Genomic DNA, 24,641 nt, shown 5'->3' on the forward strand with positions numbered 1-24,641 from the left:
ACTATATAGGTCAATGATTGGTTCTTTGCTTTACCTTATCACAAGTAGACCTCACATTATGTTTCATGTTTGCTTGTGTGCTAGATATAAATCTTGTCCTAAGGAATCTCATTTACAAGCCATTAAGAGAATCTTTAGGTACCTTAGAGACACACCTAATTTAGGTCTTTGGTATCCTAGAGACTCATCCTTTAGCTTACATGCTTTCTCATATGAAAATTTTAGAGGTTGCAAACTAGATAGGAAGAGCACCTCTGATACTTTTCAATTTTTAGGCAACATGTTAATTTCATGATTTAAAAAAAAACAAAATAGTGTAACGTTGTCCTCCACCGAAGCGGAATACATTTTTGGCAGTAGTTGTTGTGCTCAAGTTTTATGGATGAAAAAACAACTTAAGGACTATGGAATTGATATAGATATTATTCCTATCATGTGTGACAATACTAGTGCTATTTGTTTTACTAAAAATCTCATCCAACATTCTTGAACTAAGCATATTGAAATAAGACATCATTTCATTAGAGATCATGTTAAGAAAAGAGATGTAGTTATAGAATTTGTTGAAATTTTGAACCAATTAGCGGACATTTTTACCAAACCACTAGATAATGAAAGGTTTTGGACACTTAGGAGAGAAATAGGTATTACTACCTTGCCTTCATTTTGTGTTCAAATGAATTTGTTCACTTTGACGTTTTCAGAATGTTTTTTAACTTAGAATTGACTGAAAAATCATGAACAAATTAGGGGAAGTTGATATTACATGTCTAGTATATTTTTAACCTATTTGCTCTAGTTTAAATGATTTTTGAATGCCTTTGAGTATGTTAAATTAGACTTTAATTGATGTAAATATTCAATTTTTACATATTTTATGATCTTCTATGATTCATATACATTATGCTTTAATTCTATACAATTAGGTGTATGAAATCATTAGAAATGGCTAAAATGATTGCATCCTTTGAGTTTTTCTTTTCTTTTCCATTTCTATGTGATTGTACCTTAATGTGTATTTGGTATTTTAAGATACTTTAATGATTATTTTGCAAATTTTAGTTCACTTGTTCTTTATTTTTAAATATCTGTCTTTGGACTAATCACTTTCTTTTCCTTTTAAGCTTTATTTGTTTATTTTTTTATAAAACAAAAAGGGAAAATAAAGATAAAGTGGTTATTGGATGATAATATATTTAATCTCAACAATTTTGTGACCAGTTTTTCAAAAATAAAAACGAGCCTTAAATTGAAATTGAATTTCCGAAAGGGGGAGTATTTCTAATCAGAAACAAATTTATCAAAATGTTTTGTTATAACAAAAAGGGGGAGATTGTTAAACTAACTTTAATTAATGAATTGTTTTGATATAAGAAAAAAAATATTTTTGAGTAATGTTTGTTTTTAGACAAAGAAATTATAAAGTTTAAAACATAAAAATCATTTTAAGACTTTCAAACATCTTAGAAAATGTTTTAAACACTTACAAAAATTTTGGACAAAGTTCAGAAATGATTTAAACTCTTTTAACTCAATTGAAAGACCTTTAAATCAATTGAAAAATTGTTCCCTACAAAAAGTATCAATACCTATTGTATTTTCATCCATACCATCTTTGCTATTGATACCGTTTTTGCATTCTGACTTGATGATTATTCAAACGATTACAAAAAATATCGATACCTTTTACCAGGTATCGATAAAATAACTTTGGTATCATTGTAAACTAAATTTTAACTGTCATTGAATCAAGCATTAAATGTTAATAGTATTGATACTCGTAGAAAAAATATCAATATCTTTTGTTGTAGGTGAATTTAGTGATCTGGTATTTTAATCCCCAATGGCTCTATTCAATTCCTTAACAACCACAACAGTTCAAAATCAATTAGAGAGTAAATACTAGCTTTTAAATGTTCTACCGCAACAAGTGAGATTATAATAGATCAAGTGTTTCAAGATACATTAAAAATCCATTACCAATCACTTTATGCTTCAATTCTTTATCTTCTTCTTGTAAACACTTGTGAGCATTCATTGTATTGTTTATTAGCTCTAGTGTTTTCCTTGTATTTGTGCTTACTTGGCAAACATCCTAATCTTGTGAGGATCATTTCTTTGATTGCTTATTTGTTATTCTCTTTGAGAGGGTTGAGTCTTAAGATTTGGGTAGAAAGCTGAAGGGAGTTGCAATTTTAAGATTTTAGGTAGAAATTTTAAGGGAATTGTAAGGTTAAACCTTGTCCTCAAATGTTGTCAAATTAGTGAATTTGAGAAAATCCTTAGTTGTGGAAAACTAAGGTAGTGGAGTAGGAAATTTAGTCCAAATCACTATATATTGTTGTGTTCATTATCTCCATTTCACCGAAATTTTAGAAAGCCAATTCAGCACCCTCTTGGTTATTTTCGAGGATCAATTGAGCTAACACCAATATTTAAATAATAATGATTTTATAGAACAAACAAGCAACTTTGTGCATCGCACGAGATAGAAAACTAGTTATATCTATATCATCTATATAACTATATATAAAAGGAAAGCCATGAGGAACCTTCCCTTGTTGACACATGGGCACATTAATATTTTTTTTATACAATATTAAGGGCCTTAGAGACCGACGCATGACTTTCCTTTTTATTTTGGGTCTACATTGCTTCTTCTTCTTTTCTTTTTTCTTTTTAACATTAGAACAATGGTCACATTTCAACTTTAGTCCTTATACATATCCATTTTCAATTTTATGTTTATTATTACACAACTATCAAGTGATTTTCTTTTTATTTTTTAAATGTCTCACCAGAGAATTTAATAAAAATAATTTAATGGCGATAATAATTGGATCTATTTTTAAGTCCAAAAAATATACGAATAAAATTTTATGCTTAAAATTAAGGGAACTAAATTCCAAATATAAGAGGAAGGCCAAGTGTTCATGGCTTTTTTTTATATATTGATGTGCATGATAAGTTTTATATTTATGATTGGTCGTACTTGAAAACTAACTATTATCACAATAAAGGCAAGCGCACCTATCGAACAGTAGTATAGCTTATAGCAAGATTGGAATGTCGAACCCATAAGAACTAAAAGTACTAGTATTAACCTTCTTTTTATTATCTAGCCTAAAAATAAGGGGATTTTCTTTATCTAAACTAATTAACTAAACTAAGAATGCACAGGAAGTAAATTGAGGAAATACTTTTTGGAAAACTGATTGATTTAGACAATACCCAAGGAAGAATCCACCTAGACTTCACTTTTTATTTGACTCTGAACTAGACGATTTATTCACTTGACTTGATCTTTAGAAATCCCTAATTTATATTATTATCTTTCTTGAGACTAACAACGTCTAACCCTAGGTTGATTAATTGAAATCTCTTTCTAATTAAAACCCCTAGTGTTGCATTAACTCAATCTATGGATTCCCTTATTAGGTTTGACCCTAATTCGACAGATTTATGTCGCCCTATGTCTAGGGGTGCAATCAACTCCGCTTAATTATGCTAGATCTACTCTTAGACAGCGACTTTTGCTCCTCTGAATAAGTACATCAATACTGAATCAATATCCTGAAATATTAAAGCAAGAATTAAGAACATATAATTAAGAACAAATCAAGTATTTATCATATAATTCAGAAAATAGTAACAAAATCCGTCTTAGGTTTCATCCCCCTTAGGTATTTAGGGAATTTAGTTCATATGTGTAAAAGAAAACATCTCAGGAGAATAAAAATAACAAAACATAAAGAAACCCCAAAACCCCTGAAGGAAATTTAAGGGAGATCTTCAGTCTTGAAGAAGAATCCAGCTTCTGAGATGGATCAATCAGGTTTCTTTGAGTAATTCCTTACCTCCCACTCCGTGTGTGTTTTCTAGATGCCTCCTCGGGTGTTTATATAGGCTTTAGAATGCTTCAAAACCCTCAAAAGTGGCCTTTTTTGAGTAGAACTAGACTTGAGCTCGACAGGGACACAGCCGTGTACCACGCCCATGTGGGGTGGCTTAGACCGCATTAAAGTCTGCTAAATAGACACGGGCATGTGGTCTACCCATGTGAGAAAGTCCAGGCCGTGTTGATTTCCCACGTTGACCCATTTTCTCCTTTTTTTTTTTGCCCGTTTCTCGCTCTTTTTACTCTCCTATGCTCACCTAAGTATAAAACATGAAATTAAAGGATTAGGAGCATCAAATTCACTAAAAAGAAGGAAAGACCATTCATAAATATGCCAAGCATGGGGTAAAAATATGTATAGATTATGGTTTATCAAATATCCCCACACTTAAGCATTTGCTTGTCCTCAAGCAAAATCCTCAACTCATGATCAAAATAAATTCTTCTCAACTTATAATTCTTATCAATAATGTTTCAAAATAATCCACAAGAAGTCATACATTGAAAATTTAACTAAATGAACATTAAGGTTACAAATAGTCAAACTTGAGCATTTTAATCATAAAATTATAGGCATCCCCCTTTATCTAAGTAATTATATTTAATTCCAAATTTACATTGATTGGCAGCCTCACTAAAGGTTCACTCAAATCACTCAGTGTGTTTAAGGTTCAATGATTAAGCACTCATTAGTCAAACATGAAAATTTATTACAATAAGCTTGCATGAAAAATCAAATTTTCACCACATTGAATGAGATGATACACAAATCAAAAGGTCTTAAGCAGGGTTGTAATGGGGCTTGGGTTAAAGGTGTGGATAAAAAATGCAAAAGAGGGTTAGAATCGAGATTAATTTAATAAATTACCAAACTTAGAAGGATGAATCAAATTGCTAAATTACAAGAAAGTGCCAGAATTCGGCTATCAAAGGCAAATGATGAGAGCTTTTTCTCAATATAATAACTTTACTTAACCAAGCTCAATAAATAATTGTAACTATACAGTTTTTTTAAGAACAAATCAATGATGGAAAATACATAATAAGAAATAATTCAGCAACTGGAATGAAAGAACAAAGTTAGGTAACTAATTAAATCAAATCTCGATAAAAAGGAGTCAATAAAAACGGAGAAATTCTTAATGGATCAAAAAGGGTTAAGTTGTGGGTTATTATTAAGGGTAAAATCAAGAAATAAAAGTTAAGGTCCAAAGGGGTTCACTAGGGGTCAATTATGTGGGTAGGCTTTTATGGGGTAAATGAGTTAAAACCTAAGTGTCTTTATCATTTTCGTATATCATATCAAAGGTGTGGTCTTGACATGTATAATCGAAGCAAGTTCTAGAATAATGAATCAATGTTAACTCACTTATAACCAATAAAATTAGTGAGTAAGAAAGATATATGCTCTAAAAGGCTCAAAATCTCACGAAATATGCGGGTATTTGATGTCAATCCTGTAAATTCAAAACTTCAAGATAATACCTCAATTCAGGGAAATAACCTAGCAATTTTTAATTCTCAAAAGTCAACTTATCATGCTTGATTCTCTAATTTCTTTAAAGTTTAAATAATCAATGCATAATTACCTATGATTTATTTCAAAAACATATCAATAAAAATCATAAATCAATCAGAATTCACTCTAATAATGATATGAGAAAATTATTTGAGAATAAGATAAAAATTCAGGGATTTCTGATAATCACATAAAAAACCTCCCCACACTTAAGATGTACATTGTCTTCAATGTACAGAGATATATAATAATCATATAAGCATAATATCAAAAGAGAGGGATAGAAGCGAAACTTCCCTGAATTTTTGAATGAAATCCTTAGAATAGCGAAGGCTGGATTTGTAGATATGACCAATGAAAGGTATGTTTCTGAGTTACTAATAAGAAAATAAACCTACTATGTAATAAGAATTAAGGCTTACTCAATAATAACCATTAGGATAAACATAGTTCAAAGTATAAAAACATAAGTCTTCAAAAATAATTAAAAGAAAGATAAAATTAAAAATAAAAATAAAATAAAATAAATAAATGGCGTGGAGAAAGAGAGAAGAATGAAGGAATGTGTAGGGAAGGGAGGACAAGAGAGAAGATTTTGATGCATATAGAGGAAAAGGGAGGAGAAAGGGTGGATTTTGGGGTGATGGTCGGAGCTTAGGTGGCAACGGCGGCGGAGAGAGCAGTGGTTAGGGTTAGGGTATTAGGGAAAGGGATGATGATGATGATGAATTGTGGGGGTTTATATAGATATTGGGGCACACGGCCGTGGGGCACACCCGTGTGCCTTTATTTTAGCCCGTGTGTTTCGTGGTTTTCAAATTTGGGCGTGTCTGGAATTCGGCCCACGTCCATGTTCTTTGGGCGTGTTGGTGCACACGACCGTGTCGCACGGTCATGTCCTACTTCGTTCGCTTCTCCCGCGGCCGTTTGTATATACACACACTGTAACACCCCAATCCCGTATCCGTCGCCGGAATAGGTAAAGGGGTATTACCGGACTTGAAACTCATATCAGAACAGTAAATTTTTTTTTTGAACATTCCTTTAGATAAGTACTAAAGACAATCAGGGATACAATTTAAACTTCTATAAGTACACATTAAAAAAAATGCCATTTTCGCATGGCTTATATACATTAACCAAAATATTCTTCGGCCACTGGTCTATTCTATACATGCCATAAAATAATTCTAAACATAACAGTAACAAACAGTGGATAGTGATAGTGTGACTAGTTGCTGACGATCCCCGAGCCTGTAGCTTCGAAATGAGATCTATAAAACAGAGAAAACAAAGTAAACGGAGTAAGCATTACAATGCTTAGTAAGTTTTAAGCAGTGTCAACAGATAACAATCAAATTATAACATAGTTGTTCGTATTTTTATTTCACTCTTCCTTCGGGCCTACCATCCCTTTACCGAATATGCACATCTCATCATATACAATAGGCAGATAAACTTTCACATAAAAGTGAGCTCATGTGACATGGATATATTGTATAATTTCACATAACCTCTCACATTGATCCGATGTCATATAATCATAGGAATAGTCTCATAGATTGCTCTCGTATGCATCACATAACTACCTTATGATTTAGTTCAAATCAAGCTCACATATAAACTTGGAGTACATACCTGTTTAACCTTTCGCATTGAATATATTTATAAGCAATTCTTATTACGAAGTCTTATAGCTTTAACCTCTACTCGAATTATCGGCGAGACCTTTAGCTCAGATGAAATCTCCACACGAAGTTATCGGGTCTTACCCGGACAAAATCTCCACACGTAGTCATCGGGTCTTACCCGGACATAATCTCCACACGTAGTCATCGGGTCTTACCCGGAATATATTTCCAAGTTTCATGTACATTTAATCACATGTTACAAAATTCACATCGACTGTCATATTTGTAATTCATTTGCCTCATCAAATATCTAATAATACACACCTTTCACATTTGGTCATTCAGCCACAATATACACACATCGCCTACATATTTCACACTAGCCATTCGGCTTTACCACATATACATATCTCATACATATTTCACATTAGCCATTCGGCTTTACCACATATACATATCTCATACATATTTCACATTAGCCATTCGGCTTTACCACATATACTTATCTCATACATATTTCACATTAGCCATTCGGCTTTACCACATATACATATCTCATACATATTTCACATTAGCCATTCGGCTTTACCACATATACTTATCTCATACATATTTCACATTAGCCATTCGGCTTTACCACATATACTTATCTCATACATCACTTTCATAACGACTTATAAGCAACTCAAATAGTTTCATCAATGTTTACAACAAATTCACATATTCACTACAAGCTGTTTTCCTGGGCAATAGTCACTAAATTATTTATAACTGGAGCTAAAAAACTCAAAATCAATTGCCGTTAATTTTCCCTGAATATAGACTCATATATCTTCCATCCATAAAATTTTAAGAATTTTAGGTTTGGCCAATCAATACCAGATTTTTCTTAAAGTTTCCCCTGTTTCACTGTTTGACTAATCTGACCACTCTTCATTACGAATCAAATTTCTCATTGTAAGAATTCAAAATGTGTTCTATTGGATTTAATTTGAAACTAGACTCATTAAGGAGTCTAAGCATATAAATTTTATCTTATAACCATTTTTGTACAAATTATAATGATTTTCTAAAAACCGAACAGGGGATTTTGGAGTCATTCTGACACCGTCTCACTCAACTTTAAATATCTCTTTATAGGAAATTTCTTTGCTCACACGGTCTCTTTTATAAGAAACTAGACTAATTAAGCTTTGATTACATATTTTATTCAGCCTATAATTCCACACCATAAATTTATGATGATTTTCTAAAATCACGTTACTGCTGCTGTCCTAAGCAAAATATTACAATTTGCTCTTAAATTTCCAAGTCCAAACACTTATGAACTCACCATTTGAGTCTAAAACATATCATGGCCACATCATATCTTATTAAATCAACTCATTGTGTCCTATTATGATTGAATTTACTCAACGTTTAATCACTTAAAACTTACCTCAGAAGTGGTCGACGACTAGATATCCACGGCTATTCGTTTACTTTCTCTTTTCCCTTATCCGACTTTGATCCTCTAAGCTCTTGAGCTAAATCAAACAATTTACTTCCCAATCAAACACAATCACACGGCATCCATATACATTTTAGAACCATTCTTAACATATTTACTACTCATTTACAAACAAAATACTCATATCACATTTATAAAACTACCTTTCATAAACACTATGTATAAATATGCATTTCTTCACTATTTACTAAGTCAAGCCAAACCACATGATTCATTAATCGTTAATATATATATATATATATATATATATATATATATACAGCATTAACAACTTCACTTAAGCTTAAGTATAAAATTTGGTCTTACCAAATTTTGCACATTTTACCAAAATAATAACTACCAATTTTACACGTAAGTGCCGAATCAAATCATACCATAGTTACAATATCACTTGACTAATGAAATATCCAAAATATCAATCTATCATTTACCAAATTCATAAACCACATATAAGGCACATTTTAAACTCAAGCATGTAACTTAACAACTTAAACATTAGTTGCCTAACCACAAACAAAACATATCATAGGCTTGTAAAAACATATTTTACCAGTTGATAGTCAAATATAAATATACAACCCTTTACCATTTCCAAAATACATATGCATGGCCAACCTTTTAACCATATATTCGGTCATAAAACTTATTCTTTAATAGTTCAACCAATTTCACAATTTAAATCAAAACTAATTGCATCATTTATAACCGTACCTAAATGAACATCAAATAGTATACAAAACATATTCATACGTTAATATCTCAAACCTTACCTTAACAACTAATATGCAAGATATCACATATTCGTAACTTAGCTTATGAAAGCATATGTATTATATCATAAACACATCTTTTACCAATTACCTTACTTAAGCCAAATTTTATAATCAACCACAAAAAAAAAAACAAATATACCACAAATCATACTTCCAAAATGAGCTACTTCCATGGCCGATTATATTTCATCATTAACATATCTCATTTTCGAATCATATAATCAACATCACAAACACATCACCAAAACACAAATCATACCTATCATATAACAAGCATAACAAAATAAACCAACCATGTCAAATATAACCATAATTTGATCAAACCTTGAAACCGAACTTAACAAAATAAACAAGCCATTGAATGATTAGAACTTGAACTAACCACCTTCTTTATACATAATTTTCCAAGAATTTCAAGGTACTTACCTCTTCCAAACCTCCTCCAAGCCGAACATGAAGCAAGAGAACTCCTTTCTTCTTCCTTTGATTTTTCGGTCAAGAAGAACAAAGAGGATGAAGCCTTTTTCTTTTTTTTTTCTTCTAGGTACATCAAAAAGGGGGGGGGGAGCAAGGATGAAACAACTTTGGTTTCTCCTCCCACTCCCCTCATATTTTATTGTTCTTCCCACAACATGTTATCACAAATTGTTTATATTATGTTTTACCCATCCCATTTTGTCTATCCTCAATGTCATGGCCGGCCACTACTAATTAAGTGGGGGAATTGACATGCAAGTCCACCCTTTTGATTTCATGCACTAATTGATCCTTACAGATTAACCTATCACATTTCAAAAGTGTCACACATAAGTCCTATTAACTAAATTCACATGCAATTAACAAAATTCAAATATGAAATTTTCACACATGCATATATACATATAATAAGCATCAATTATGACGGTTAATTATTTTTATGACTCGGTTTTGTGGTCCCGAAACCACTTCCCGACTAGGGTCACATTAGGGGTGTCATACACACCCGTGTTATTTTGACAATTTCCACTATGGGTGGTGGGCACGGGCTTGTTGCACGCCCGTGTTAATTTCTCAATTTTTACCACGGTTTAAAGACATGGGCATGTCGCATGCCCGTGTTGATTTGGCAAGATTGCCTACGGCTATGTCGCATGGCCGTGGCAACGTATCAAATCCTGTGTTTGGGGAAAAATTTTGCTCTGTTTTCATACAGCCATATCGCACGACCGTGTCCCTGTCCATGGTATGAGCATGGCCTAAGGCACGCCCGTGTGCCTGGCCGTGTAGATTTGGAAAACCTGTGTTCACGGACTCAGTTAATGATTTAAATGTTAAAAACTAAAATTTAAAGAACTCAACACTATTGGTGCTTGGGTTGCCTCCTGAGAAGCGCTTATTTAGAGTCTAATCTTGACTTACTTCTCTATTACGAGGTCATGGTGGTGCGAGGAGTTTACACTCCTCATTCCTACTATCAATCTCATCAAAATAAGGTTTTAGACGAATACTATTTACCTTAAAAGTGCCAAATTTGGAATGAGTTACCTCGATGTACCGTATGGGAAAATGTTAAGTACCGTAAAAGGGATTGCTCCATTAGGTTCAGAAGTGGTAATATGAGGGTCTACTGCATCTAATAGTACTTTGTCTACAACCTTAAGTTAATTTGATAAAACATTGAGCCCGTCATGGCCTGGTTTTGGTTTATTGTGTGTTCTCAGTTTCTATGTCTACCATTCATCTAGTTCCTCGATCTATAGCCTTTATTTTTCATAGATGGGTCCTTTGTTGTTACTTAAACATGGCTCATGTATGCTCTTCGAACGTGTTTCTTGCAAAGAAGGTTGCACCACATGATCAGTATTAGTAACATGATTTATACAACCACCCTCAATATTTGATGTGTTACTCGAATTACGAGCTTGAAGAGTGATTGTTTCGTCACCCACACGAAGTGTGAGTTCACTTGTACCAACATCAATAATAGTTCTAGCAGTTGCTAAAAAGGTCCATCTTAAAATCAAAGGCACGTCACTATCTTCTTCCATGTCTAGAACAACAAAATCAATTGGGAATATAAATTTATCGATTTTGACAACTACGTCTTCAATGATACCCCTAGGAAATCTAATGGTTTTATCTGCTAACTGAATGCTCATCCTAGTTTGTTTAGGTTTCCCAAGACCTAGTTGTTTAAACAGTTTATAGGGCATGACGTTAATGCTTTCCCTTAAATCAGCCAATACATTATTAACATCTAAGTTACCAATTAAACAAGGAATCGTAAAGCTCCCTGGATCTTTCAATTTGTCGAGCAACTTATTCTGTAGAATGGCTGAGCAACCTGCGCTTAACTCCACATGCGATGCCTCATCCAACTTCCGTTTATTTGCTAAAAGCTCCTTTAAAAATTTAACTGCGTTTGGCATCTACGAAAGAGCTTCAATAAATGGTAAGTTAATATGTAATTTCTTTAATAATTTAAGAGATTTACCAAATTGTTCGTCTGTGTGGTCTTTTCTTGTTGCTCTAGGGTATAGCAAACGAGGTTTGTATTTTTTACTTATTGATTTTCGCTCACTGTGGTCCACCTCATCCTTACCTTTACTTACCACATTTCCTTGCCTTGGTTCTGGTTGAGGTTCAACTAACCCTTCTTTATTTCAAACGAAAATCGTATTAAGCTGTTCCCTTGGGTTAGATTCGGTGTTACTCGGCAAGCTGCCTTGTGGTCATTCAGAAATCAGTTTAGTAAGCTTGCCTATTTGAGTTTCGAGCCCTTGGATTGACACTTTTTGATTCTTAAGTGTTGTTTCGATATTCTGAAAATGAGTTTCTGACACCGAGATGAATTTCGTTATCATCTCTTCAAGGTTCAGCTTTTTTTTCTACTGGTAAGGTGATTGTTGGAAACTGGGGGATGTTGTGGTCTTTGATTTTCTTGGCCACCCTACGAGGAGTTGAGTGTTACTGTATGGGTTATTTTGAGGTCTAGAATTATTGTTACCTATATATTGAGCTTGTTCCTCCTCGGTACTCCTCCTCCATTTGAATCGCACCTCATCACTGGATGTACCTGAGTAGAACCATACAAACCGTCAATCTTTTTATTTAAAAGTTCTACCTGGTTAGACAGCAAAGTAACCGCGTCGAGGTTGAAAACATCGGCCGCTTTCATTGGCTTTGTTCTCATGACTTGCCACTGATAATTATTCAGTGACATCTCTTCTATAAATTCATAAGCCTCTTCAGGTGTCATATTGTTAAAAGTTCTACCGGCGGCTGCGTCGATAAGTTGCCTTGTTGAGGGGTTCACACCATTGTGAAAAGTCTGCCTGTAACCATAAAGGTAACACATAGTGAGGGCACCTTCTCAATAGGTCCTTATATCTCTCCCATGCATCATAAAGAGTTTCTAGATCCATCTGCACAAAAGAAGAGATATCATTCCTCAATTTAGCCGTTTTAGCCGGCAGAAAATATTTAAGTAAACAATTTTCGGTCATTTGTTCCCAAGTAGTGATTGACCCTCATAGTAATGAGTTCAACCACTGTTTAGACTTATTCCTCAATGAAAAGGGAAATAACCGAAGGCGAATGGCATCATCAGAAATGCCATTGATCTTAAAACTGTCGCAGAACTCCAAAAAATTCGCCAAATGAGTGTTTGGATCCTCGTCCTGCAAACCATCAAACTGAACAAACTGTTGTATCATTTGAATCGTGTTAGTTTTCAGTTCAAAATTATTTGCAGAATAGTAGGTCTAACTATACTCGATTCAACTCCTGTCAAAGTAGGTTTAGCATAATCATACATAGTACGAGGAGCAGGATTCTAATTTATTAGATCTGCGGCAACCACAGGAGGTAGCTGATTATTCTGATTTTTAGCCTGTTGTAGTTTGACTACCATCCTCCTGGCCTTCCTCTATGTATCGTAGGCTTCGCCTTATTTCTCTTTGGTTTCTGCGAGCTGTGCTTTTTATCTCACTATCAAAAAGTAATAGTCCTGTAACACCCCGAAAATTTATACAGTAAGATATTACTCTTAATATAGTAAAATAAGGAAATAAAGTGACAAGGAAAGGAAAATTTAGTTATGTCACTGGGAAGTATATTATGACATATTGATTCAAGAAAGGATTAAATTGTAGAAGTGAGAAAAGTTTTGTGGCCCAAGAGTAAATACTCAAAATTTGAGGGATTAAAGTGTAAATATAAAAAAGTTGAGGGGCTAATAGTGCCAATATTTTAAGGGTGGAAGGATCTAGAAACCAAGTAAAAATTGATGAATTAGGACCAATTTGAATAGGTGAAGAATTATGAGGAACTAAATTGTAATTTTACCAAAATTAAGTGATGACTCAATAATGGAATTTTAAAAGATCACAAAGGGCAAAATGGTCAATTGGAAGAGAGAGAAATCTAGAAAGTAATGATGATGTTGGAGATATTTTAGATTAATTAATTAATTAAATATTAGTTATTAATATTTTAATTTGATTTTTTTATATGATATTTTATTATTTTATTTGTATATATAAAGAAAGAAAGATGAGGAAATTCTCATCCATTTTCCATGCATTCACGTTAGGAAGAAGAGAAGAGAAGAAAGAAACTTTTCATTCTTTACAATTTAGTCCTTCTACCAAAAATTCACCATTTTCACCTAGAAATCAAAAGAATTTCCATAGCTATCAAGGGAGAAAAATGTTAAGGAGACTATGGGGAGTTAGAATATCAAATTGGATTTAAGGAATAGAAGCTGGAGGACAGAGAAAATCAAATTAAAGATTGGAATCAATAGAACAAGGTAAGTACATCAATATTTCAATATATTTTTAAGTTTGTTATTATTGAGAAAACATAGAAATAATGTTATAGTAGAGTCTTCTTAGATAACGTTCTATGATCTTGATGAGTTAGTGAAGGGAAATAGGAGAAAGTGATGGGAAATATTGTAGAGAAAGGGAATAAGGGTGTTATAAACATGGTAAATAATATCTTGCACTAAAACAGTTTTGGACAGCAGCAGTAGGCTAACTTTGAAAAATCACCAAAAATTGTGGAAATTGAATTAGACATGAAATTAAATATTATTGAGTCTAGTTTCTTATAGAAGAAACGGTGTAAGCAATGGAATTGTAAATCATGAAATATGATAAATTTTGTGAGACAAGGTCAGAATGATTTCAGGTTCCCCTGTTCTGACTTTGGAAAATCATAAAACATTGTATAAAAATAATTAGGGGCTTAAATTTATATGTTTAGAATCCTAAATGAGTCTATTTTCAAGAGAAACAAACGAAAACATCATTTGAATCCTGTACGAGGAGATAATTAATTTTTAGTAATGAAGGGTCAGAACTATCAGACAGCAGAATAGAAGTGACTTTAAAGAATAAACTGTACTTATTGGCTAAGAAAAAAATTCTGAAAATTTTATGGTAAGAAGATATGTAAGTCTAGTTTTATAGAAAATTATCCGACCTTAATGTTGAGGTCTGTAGCTCAAGATATAAATAATTTAGTGACTATGACGCAAATGGACAGTTTTGAATATACATATAAGTGAAGAGTGAAAGTATTGATAATGTTACTTGTAGCATGTTATATAAATTAAGGATGAGGAATAGAGAGGAGGAGGAGAATATGTATGAATATTTAGCTAGCATGGCTAATTTGTATATTTTAGACTCAGAGACTAAATTGAATAAAAGTAAATTTTTAGGGGCAATTTTGTAAGGATATAAAAAATGACCAATTTGAAGGAAATGAATTGACTTATTGTCTAAATTAATAAATTGAATGGAATTATCAATTTAGATCAAGATCAGATGAAAGTCGGGGAAAATGAAAAATTACCAAAATGCCCCTAAATCAGTTATTTTTGCAATTTTGTCGTAAATTTGTGTATCATAATTGAGCATGAAAATATGTTAAATTGTATATTATATTGGATTGAATGTGAAATATTAGTACATTCAGTATAATATGAAACAATATGAATAAGAAATGAATTATTACCATATATGTTTGAATTATATATAATGATTTGTACATGTTATATGGACACATGGTGTGGAAAGTATGTGCATATAGAATTTGATTTATGTTAAGTTTGATATGAATTATTATCGGAATAAATATACGTAAATATATGGAAATTATGGTACATGAAATTTTAATATAATGAAATAAATGATTTTAAGCGGTAAGAGAATGATATATTTCATGACATGCACATATATGATAATATTTGATTTATTGATACAAGGAAATTATGTAGGTGGAGACAATTATTAAAATCAAGTGTGACGTGTTGAGAAAATAAGTATATCAATGTTGAGTTTATATAAAATATGCGTAAGTATACTAACAATGTTGATTGATGCTAAGACAAGTGTCAAGCTATTGATTGAATTATAATATATTTATCTATAGGATGCATTGAATTGGTAAGTATTTAACTGAAATTTTTGCTAAATGATATGTAAATCCGAGCAATGCTCCAAAACCTTATTCCGGCGACAGATACGGGTTAGAGGTGTTACAGGTCTTGATAGGTTTCTTTTAGTCATAACCTATAAAAACCTGCCAGAAGTAAATAAAAGAAAATTTAGTGATATAAAAAAAATTAAAATAAAAAATTAAATTGCAATAAAATAAATGGCTAAAGTAATAAAAATTAAGCTTTCCTAATATCTTAGTTCCCCGGTAACGGCGCCAAAAACTTGATGTGTGTGATAAGTTTTATATTTATGATTGATCATACTTGAAAACTAACTATTATCACGATAAAAGCAAGCGCACTTATCGAACAGTAGTATAGCTTATAGCAAGACCAGAATGTCGAACCCACAGGAACTAAAAGTACTAGTATTAACCTTCTTTTTATTATCTAGCCTAAAAATAAGGGGATTTGCTTTATCTAAACTAATTAACTAAACTAAGAATGCACAGGAATTAAATTGGGGAAATACTTTTTGGAAAACTGATTGATTTAGACAATACCAAAGGAAGAATCTACCTAGACTTCACTTGTTATTTGACTCTGAACTAGACGATTTATTCACTTGACTTGATCCGTAGAAATCCCTAATTTATATTATTATCTCTCTCAAGACTAACAACGTCTAACCCTAGGTTGATTAATTGAAATCTCTTCCTAATTAAAACCCTAGTGTTGCATTAACTCGATCTATGGATTCCCTTATTAGGTTTGACCCTAATCAGTCAGATTTATGTCGCCCTATGTCTAGGGGTGCAATCAACTCCGCTAATTATGCTAGATCTACTCTTAGGCAGGGACTTTTGCTCCTCTGAATAAGCACATCAATACTTGAATCAATATCCTGGAATATTAAAGCAAGAATTAAGAACACATAATTAAGAACAAATCAAGTATTTATCATATAATTCAAAAAATAGTAACGAGATCCGTCTTAGGTTTCATCCCCTTTAGGTATTTAGGGAATTTAGTTCATATGTGTAAAATAAAACATCTCAGGAGAATAATAATAACAAAACATAAAGGAACCCAAAAACCCCTGAAGGAAATTTAAGGGAGATCTTCAGTCTTGAAGGAGAATCCAGCTTCTGAGATGGATCAATCAACTTTCTTCGAGTAATTCCTTGCCTCCCACTCCGTGTGTGTTTGCTAGGTGCCTCCTCGGGTGTTTATATAGGCTTTAGAATGCTTCAAAACCCTCAAAAGTGGCATTTTCTGAATAGAACTAGACTTGGACTCGACAGGGACACGGCCGTGTGGGGTGGCTTAGGCCGCATTAAAGTCTGGTAAATAAACACGGGCGTGTGGTCTACCCGTGTGAGAAAGTCCAGGCCGTGTTGATTTCCCATGTTGACCCATTTTCTCCATTTTTTTTTGCCCGTTTCTCGCTCTTTTTATTCTCCTATGCTCACCTAAGTATAAAACATGAAATTAAAGGATTAGGAGCATTAAATTCACTAAGAAAGAAGGAAAGATCATTCATAAATATGCCAAGTATGGGGTAAAAATATGTATAGATTACGGTTTATCATATATATATTATTAACATAAAAGGTTAAATTTCAAATCTAATCCCTTTATCTTTCTACTATATATAAATTGGTTAAATTTCATTTTCGGTCCTTAGTCTAAATACTTTATTATAACTAAAATTGTTAAGCTTAATTTTAAGAATTATTAACATTGTTAAAATTTTCTATTAAATTTAGGTCTATTACACCTACCATTTTCTTATCTCGTGGCTACAAGTGAGCTTTATTATTATTATTTTTAATTTTAGAATGTCACACCAACAATTTTAATAGAAAAATTTAATGATTTTACAAACAAAACTCATATTCTTAAATTTGAAAAGTTGAGTGATTAAATTTTTAATAAAAAATTATGAAGGTTACATTTCAAATGTATGGAGAATATAAAAGCATAAAGCTGATTATGACCTTTAAATTTTAACTCTATAATTTAACCTAAAATAATTAACTTAATTTGAAGCATGGATCAAAATTATATTAATTACTTAAAGGTTGCTTAAAAAAATTAGGTAAGGATGCTTACCTTTCTTCAAGAAATTTTATTATGTGCTTTGTTGGAAAATATGAACATCACATATATAATAAGAGTAATTACGTGTTATTATTTACTATCATGATAGGTTAGCCGAAATTAAAAATGATCTAATTTGGTTAAAATTTTATTGGGCGTTAATTATTAAATAAAGTATGGGTCAAATATGTGTAGATACTCTAGCAATTGAGTTCTAATCAAATTCTAATTAATGATGGGCTAATTAAAATTTGATTAGAACTAATATGCCAAGGTTATAAATATTAAGGTTACGGTCCCCAAATTATACACAAGATATCTTTTTTAATATCCCATCATTAGGAGAGAGAGAAGATATTCTTAGAATTTCTTGTGTGCTAATTTGGAAGATCAAATCCGCAAAATCTGGTAAAACTAATTCACGGATTCAGCTACAGTTCCGCATTTAGTTTTATTCTTGATTTATTTTTGATAATTTGACATGATAAATCCTGGTTTATTCAGTTTTATTTTAGATTTATTTTACAAATCTAACAAGTGGAGTCCGAGCTTTGTCATGTTGAATCATTGAGAATGAATTGATTTTTTATTAATTTTGAATTGATTCATTTTTTAAAAATTTTATGGATTTGATATTTTAATTATATATTATGTTGAATCTTTGAGATTCTGATAAATTTTGGGTTTTGATTCTTTAAATAAAGTTTTAGGGTTTTATTAATATAATCTAGTTTAATATTTGTATATGCTATTCAAAAATGAAGGTTTATTTATTTATTTGATAAAAATTTATTCGTGAGATTTCTTTATCTTCTTTTCACACAATTATTTTATAAATTTTGGTTAAAGTCATTATTAAATTAAAGTTACAAACTTACGACTTTTTGCAATTGAGGAATTCCAATTGGGTTGTATAATTGGTTTTGAAAGTTAATTCACTTGATAATCGAATAAATGAATATTGGTAAGATGTTTTTTTTGCACTATTTGCTTTAAATTTTTGTTTGTGGTTGAATATATATGGAATCATAATTTTGTCTTTATTCATGATGAATTATATTCACCATTGAATTCAATTCTTATATCTGAATGATTACTTTTGGTTTCTATTATAATTATTTTATATAAGTTTTACTCCTTATGAAACTAACTAAAATTAAAATATTTGGGATTTTTTAAAATATGGTGGCTATGAATTTTCATAAGTAGTTGCATATAAAGGTTTTATATAATTTGGGATTCTTTTTATATTTAGTGGTTATGGATATTTTAAGTATTTGTGCATATAAAAGAAGTTTTATGATATTGTCTTTAGACATGAATATAAATTTGAGTTTACATAAAATATGTAAGGCAAGCCAATTATTATTTTTATATTATTATAATTGTGTGTATATATTATGTGTGTATATATATTATATGCATATCAACGATTTTGAGGATTAATGCATGATTATAGTTTGTGTGAATAGGTGTTTATAACCATTATTCAATAAGATATCTTTTATAGTTTAATTGGTGAAATTACGTTTTGATGGATATCGTTGAAGTTGTTAATTTTTTTTATTTTGTTATGGTTATATATTCAATTTTATGGGTGTTTTGGTGCAAATTCATGTCAACTATATACATATTTAGATATTTTGGTTTTAAGTTTGATTGTATAATCTTAGGTTTTGGCATCTTATGGTTCCAAATATTTGGTTAAATTATGATGATGTGGTTTATTGTATGAATTGTGGGATATGCCAAACTATTATGATTTTGTTTTTTTTAAGATTTATTAGCTAGAAAATATTTTTCAAGTATTCATGTGAATATCTGTTTAATCATAAATGCAACTTTGGATTTACATGGTAAATTCAGGGTAAATTTTTCTATTTGATTATGAATACGTGTATATGCGTGAATTGCTTTGGTGTTTTTATCTATGCCAAAATTATGAATACATGTGCTTGTTAATTATTTGGCTTTGAACCACTACATTATTTCTGTTTGGTTTTGATATATATGGTTTTGGAACAAAAAAAGAAATAGTCAAAAATCAAGGTTTTCGATTTTTTATTGCATTATTAACACAACCTTATTTTGGGTTATTTTGGAGTCTATAAAGTAATAAAAAATTAGTTTTGACATTTGACTGTTGGGTAAATTTTAAATTTGAATATTGGTATGTTTATATATAATTTCAAACAACTTAATTGAAACAATAAGTCACCAAAGTGATTTTTTTGTATGAATTATCTTGTTTTAAAATATAAAAGGTTGTGTGCATGTAACTTAAGTTATGTTAATATTGATTGACCCAAATAAAGGTTAATAATATAACATATGCAACTATGGTAATAAACATGTGATAATTATTCGGTTTTACATGTAAGCAATAAATTGGTCCAAAGGAAGATTTATGGTTTGACATGTTCTTATTGTCAATATTTGATTATTACACCAATATATCACTTACAAGTTAATATTTTGTCTAAAGATAAAATATTAATAGAGTGTCTGATATCTTATGATGATGTTTACCTTTATTCAAATTATTTTGGTTTAAATTTGAAGTCTTATGTGAGGTTGTTTATGGTTTATGATTTATTCAACTATTATTATATCTACCAACATCATTGTATGTTGTTTTGGGATAAATATATATACATATATATACTATTATCTTTTAATTTGATTGAAAGATGAAATTAAAAGAAATAATTTGAAACAAATAAATTTAGATTTTGGCTTTAGGTTTTAATTAAGGATGTCTAATATTTTAAATAGATTAGTTGAAACAAAATGCCACCAAAGTGACCTCTTTTTCGTAAATTAGTTTATTTAAAATATCAAGATATATGTTTTTGTGATTCATGCGTTTATTAATTGACCCAAAGGTAAGTTAATATTTGGCAAAATTTCAACGACATCTGTGGTGATAAATGTGTGACAATTATAAGATATTTTATGTGAACAATAAGTTAGTCCAAAGATTAACTCATTGTTAGACATAATTTATTGTCAATGTTTGATTGCTACAACAAGAGTACTGCTTACTATTAATATTACTGTCCAAAGACTTGATATTAATGTTGTATTTGGTATCTTGAGATAAGATTAGCCCTTATCCTAAATTTATTGTTTACTTATGAATATTTATGTGAGCTTATTTTTTTTTGTTCTATATTCAGCTAATTCATCTTTTACTACCATAATATTTGCTAATATAAATTCTATACTCATGCTTAATGGGACTAATTTCAATGAATGGAAAAGACACTTACTTATAGTGTTTGGTTGTATGAACATAGACATTGCACTAAGGGGAGAACAACCCCTTATGTTAAAAGGGATTTTGAGAGGTGGGATCGTTCAAATTGCATCAGTCTAATGATCATGAAGTACAACATTTTAGAAGCCTTTAAGGGAAACGAATCTAAAAAGATTATTCAGGCCAAAGTTTCCTTGACGAAATTGCGAAACGTTTTGCTAAAAACGATAATGTTGAAATGACATCACTTCTGACTTCTTTGATGTCTATAAAGTATAGGGGTCAAGGAAATTCTGAGTGATCTAAGGGCTATAAATTTTATGATCCCATAATAAGGAATATTTTTGAGACGGGAACTGCAGCATTTTTTGAGGATGTTGAGTTTGGGGGGAGAAATAAGATTAGAGACATTGCTTTTGAGAAGGAATTGGATTCTAACTCAGTTCCTACTATAACTTTTGATGATGTTTAGGTTCTCATACCTATCATTGATTAAGAAGTGAATCTAGAACCTCAATAAGACAATGTTGAACAACTCCTTATTCAAGATGAGGTAATTGTTCCAGAAGAACAAACCCAACAACCTCAAGAATGAATGTCCTTAAAAAGATCCACTAGAGAAATGGTTATAATGGCTTTAGTGGAATATTTTGACATTAAGCTACATTAGATGAATATTAAGTTAATGGTTTCTTAATGGTAACATTGATCATACATTTATATGGTACAATTAGAAAGCTTTGTGTCTAATGATGCAAAGTTAATGATTTGTAAAGAACTTCATCTATGGGCTTAAGTAAACTTCTCGTCAATAATATTACAAATTTTACCAAATGATTATCTTATTCGGTTTAGAGATGAATTTTATTGATAATCATATATACCATAAGTTTAGTAGGAGTAAGGTTCTATATTTGGTTTTATATGTTAATGACATACTGGTTGTCAATAATAAGTATAGCCTCAATCAATGCCCTAAGAATGATTTTGAGATTACAAAAAAATGTATTAGATTTTTTACATTTTATCAGTAGAAAGTCTAATGTATGTTCAGGTTTGTATACATTGGAATATTGTGTACACTATTGGGATGTTAGGCAGATATTTTAAGCAACCCTGGTTTGGACCATTGGATAGCATCCAAGAGGGTTATAAGGTATTTTCAGAGAACAAAAGATTACATGCTCACATATTAGAGGTCTAATGTAACGCCCCAAAAATCCTAAAATCTCGAATTTCTTTTTTCAATTTTGATAAAAAGTGTACTTAATATTTCTAGTCAAGTGCTACTTATGTGATAATAGGCCTTGGTTAAGGTTTGGGTTCGAACTTAGGGGTGAAGGAAATTATAGGTTAATAATTAAAAGAACCCTGATGGCAAGTAGGTGAGCTTTTGAATAAATGAAGGAGGAATTGGACACAAGAAAGCCTTGTGGTAGAGTGGCAAGTGGAGTCACATGCAGGGTAAGCGGGTTTGGGGTTCAAATCCCTCCTTGCTCAAAAAAAGGATTTATTTTTACTTAAGAGATGGTCAGTGGTGCCGTTGGATATGAACACTGTAGGGAGTGATAAGAGGAGAAATTTGAGGAGGGGATTAGGGAGTTATTAGGGAGAAAAATTAGGAGATGAGGAGTGAAGAAGAGGTGGAGCCGAATTGGGAATTTGGGCATAGGAAATTTGGCTATAGACTATATATAGGTACCGTATGTGAGGATTCCAGGCTAATGTCGAATTCTCCCTTTCCTTGTTACCAGAAAACACTTTTCTCTCCAAGGATCAAAAAGTCGAAATTCCTTGTTCTTCCTACTTTACTTTGTGTCGATTTTCTATTCTTTCCCCTACTCAATACATTTTTTTTATTCACATCTGGTTGCAAACAGTTTCTACTGTTCTTTTTCTTTGTGCCGAATAACCTTTTCTATCATACAAACCTTAAAAGCCGAATATCCTTTGTGCCGCCACTACTCCTTCTACCTCAGCCAATTCTAGTGTAAGTGTTTTGTTCTTTCAGTCGATTTTGCTAAGTATTGATTACTCCTGTCCCTCACTCATTCTGAATCAATTTTGGTAGGATTATTATCGAACCTCAGTCTTTTGGATCTCTGCCGATTTGCTCCCTAGGTGTTGAAACTTTGGTAAGTGTTCTTCACTTTGGTAAGGGTTGGCCGAACAGACTTTAATGGGAAAAGGTGACATATGTTGGATACAAGTCACCAATTATGTTTTTAATGATAAGGTTAATGCAGATCTGGGAAGTGCTCGTGATTGGTTAGCAAGAAAAAGCGATTAAGGCTTGGCGTTGCAGGTAAGGTTAAGGTGAGATTTCGGCTTTTTGTAAAAGTATTCGATAAGTATGTGTGCTTAATCATTGAGTAACATCGATTGTAGGTTCATGGCTAGGGAGATCGCAACACGTTCTATTACCAGGCGTGTACATACACTGTACACACACAGTAGATCGAGAAATCCTGAAATGCCAAAAAGTCAAAATGTGAAAAAGTCAAAATTTTGGCTACAATAGACTTGCGAGTGCACGAACACTCGTAAGGGGAAACCGATAGGTTATTAGAGGCCCCACGGGTGATACCATGGACTGGGGCCGTGTATTGGCTTACCAGGCTAGAATGGGCTAAATGGGCCGATGGGCTGTACGGCCTAAAATAGGCAAGTGATGAGAAATTGTATGAAAGCTTGACTATGAGTGTGATTGGGCCTAACGGCCCATATGAATGTGATTTGGGCTTAATGGGGCATACGAATGTGATTTGGGCCTAATGGGCCATATGATTGAGATTGGGCCTAGTGGGCCATATGCATGTATGTAGATTTGTTGGGCTTTGTAAGGGGTTTTGGGCCTAGTATATGATAACTGCTTAAACAGACATAAAGCTTAATTAAATAACTAAGCGTGACCGTGGACAAGTCATAGGGTTAAGGTTTGGCAACGAGTATATGCATGTCTAGGATTGGATTTAGGGAGAGCTTGGTACTTAAGTGGTCTCAATGACTCACCTCCTCTTCTCTGGAATCCTATCTGGTGCATAGTATCCGTTCATCTTAGCCAACAGAGACTTGTTAACGGGCTAAGGTAAGTAATAAACCCATAGCAAGAGAAATTATCGAAATGCCCCTAAGGGCAAAAATGACTATATGTGGAATATAAGACTTATGGATGTTCATGTATATCTGCTACATACATGCGATATTCTGTTTAGGTTGCATATGGGTTAGGAATTATGGAACGGAGGAAGTATATGAGGATTGCATGGTTGCTTGACAACCGTGGATCCACCGACGGCTATTAAGCCCAATATGTGATTTGCAGCTTGCTGCAATGAAGGTAGTACCACAACTGGGCTACCATTGATGTGTATTGGATGGGTGGGTTGATATTTATATCCCCACATGAAGTGTATAAGGGACGGAGTTGGTGTGTAGCGGTTGGATTATTGGGGTGGGTTGCACTGCATTGCATGTATGACATTATGGTGATTGATGATTGCTTAAGACTCTTTGAG

The 24,641-nt window shown here is 32.0% G+C and overlaps 1 non-coding gene across 1 annotated transcript; it reads left to right on the forward strand.

Moving 5' to 3' along the window:
• The first annotated feature begins 12,661 nt into the window (after positions 1-12,661).
• On the forward strand, positions 12,662-12,768 carry LOC128287357 (small nucleolar RNA R71). Its single transcript, XR_008278057.1, has one exon. It is a non-coding gene; the product is annotated as a small nucleolar RNA R71 (small nucleolar RNA).
• The last annotated feature ends 11,873 nt before the right edge of the window (positions 12,769-24,641 follow it).

Source organism: Gossypium arboreum, chromosome 13 (assembly GCF_025698485.1).
Source record: "Gossypium arboreum isolate Shixiya-1 chromosome 13, ASM2569848v2, whole genome shotgun sequence".
In the NCBI taxonomy this organism is placed as follows: domain Eukaryota; kingdom Viridiplantae; phylum Streptophyta; class Magnoliopsida; order Malvales; family Malvaceae; genus Gossypium; species Gossypium arboreum.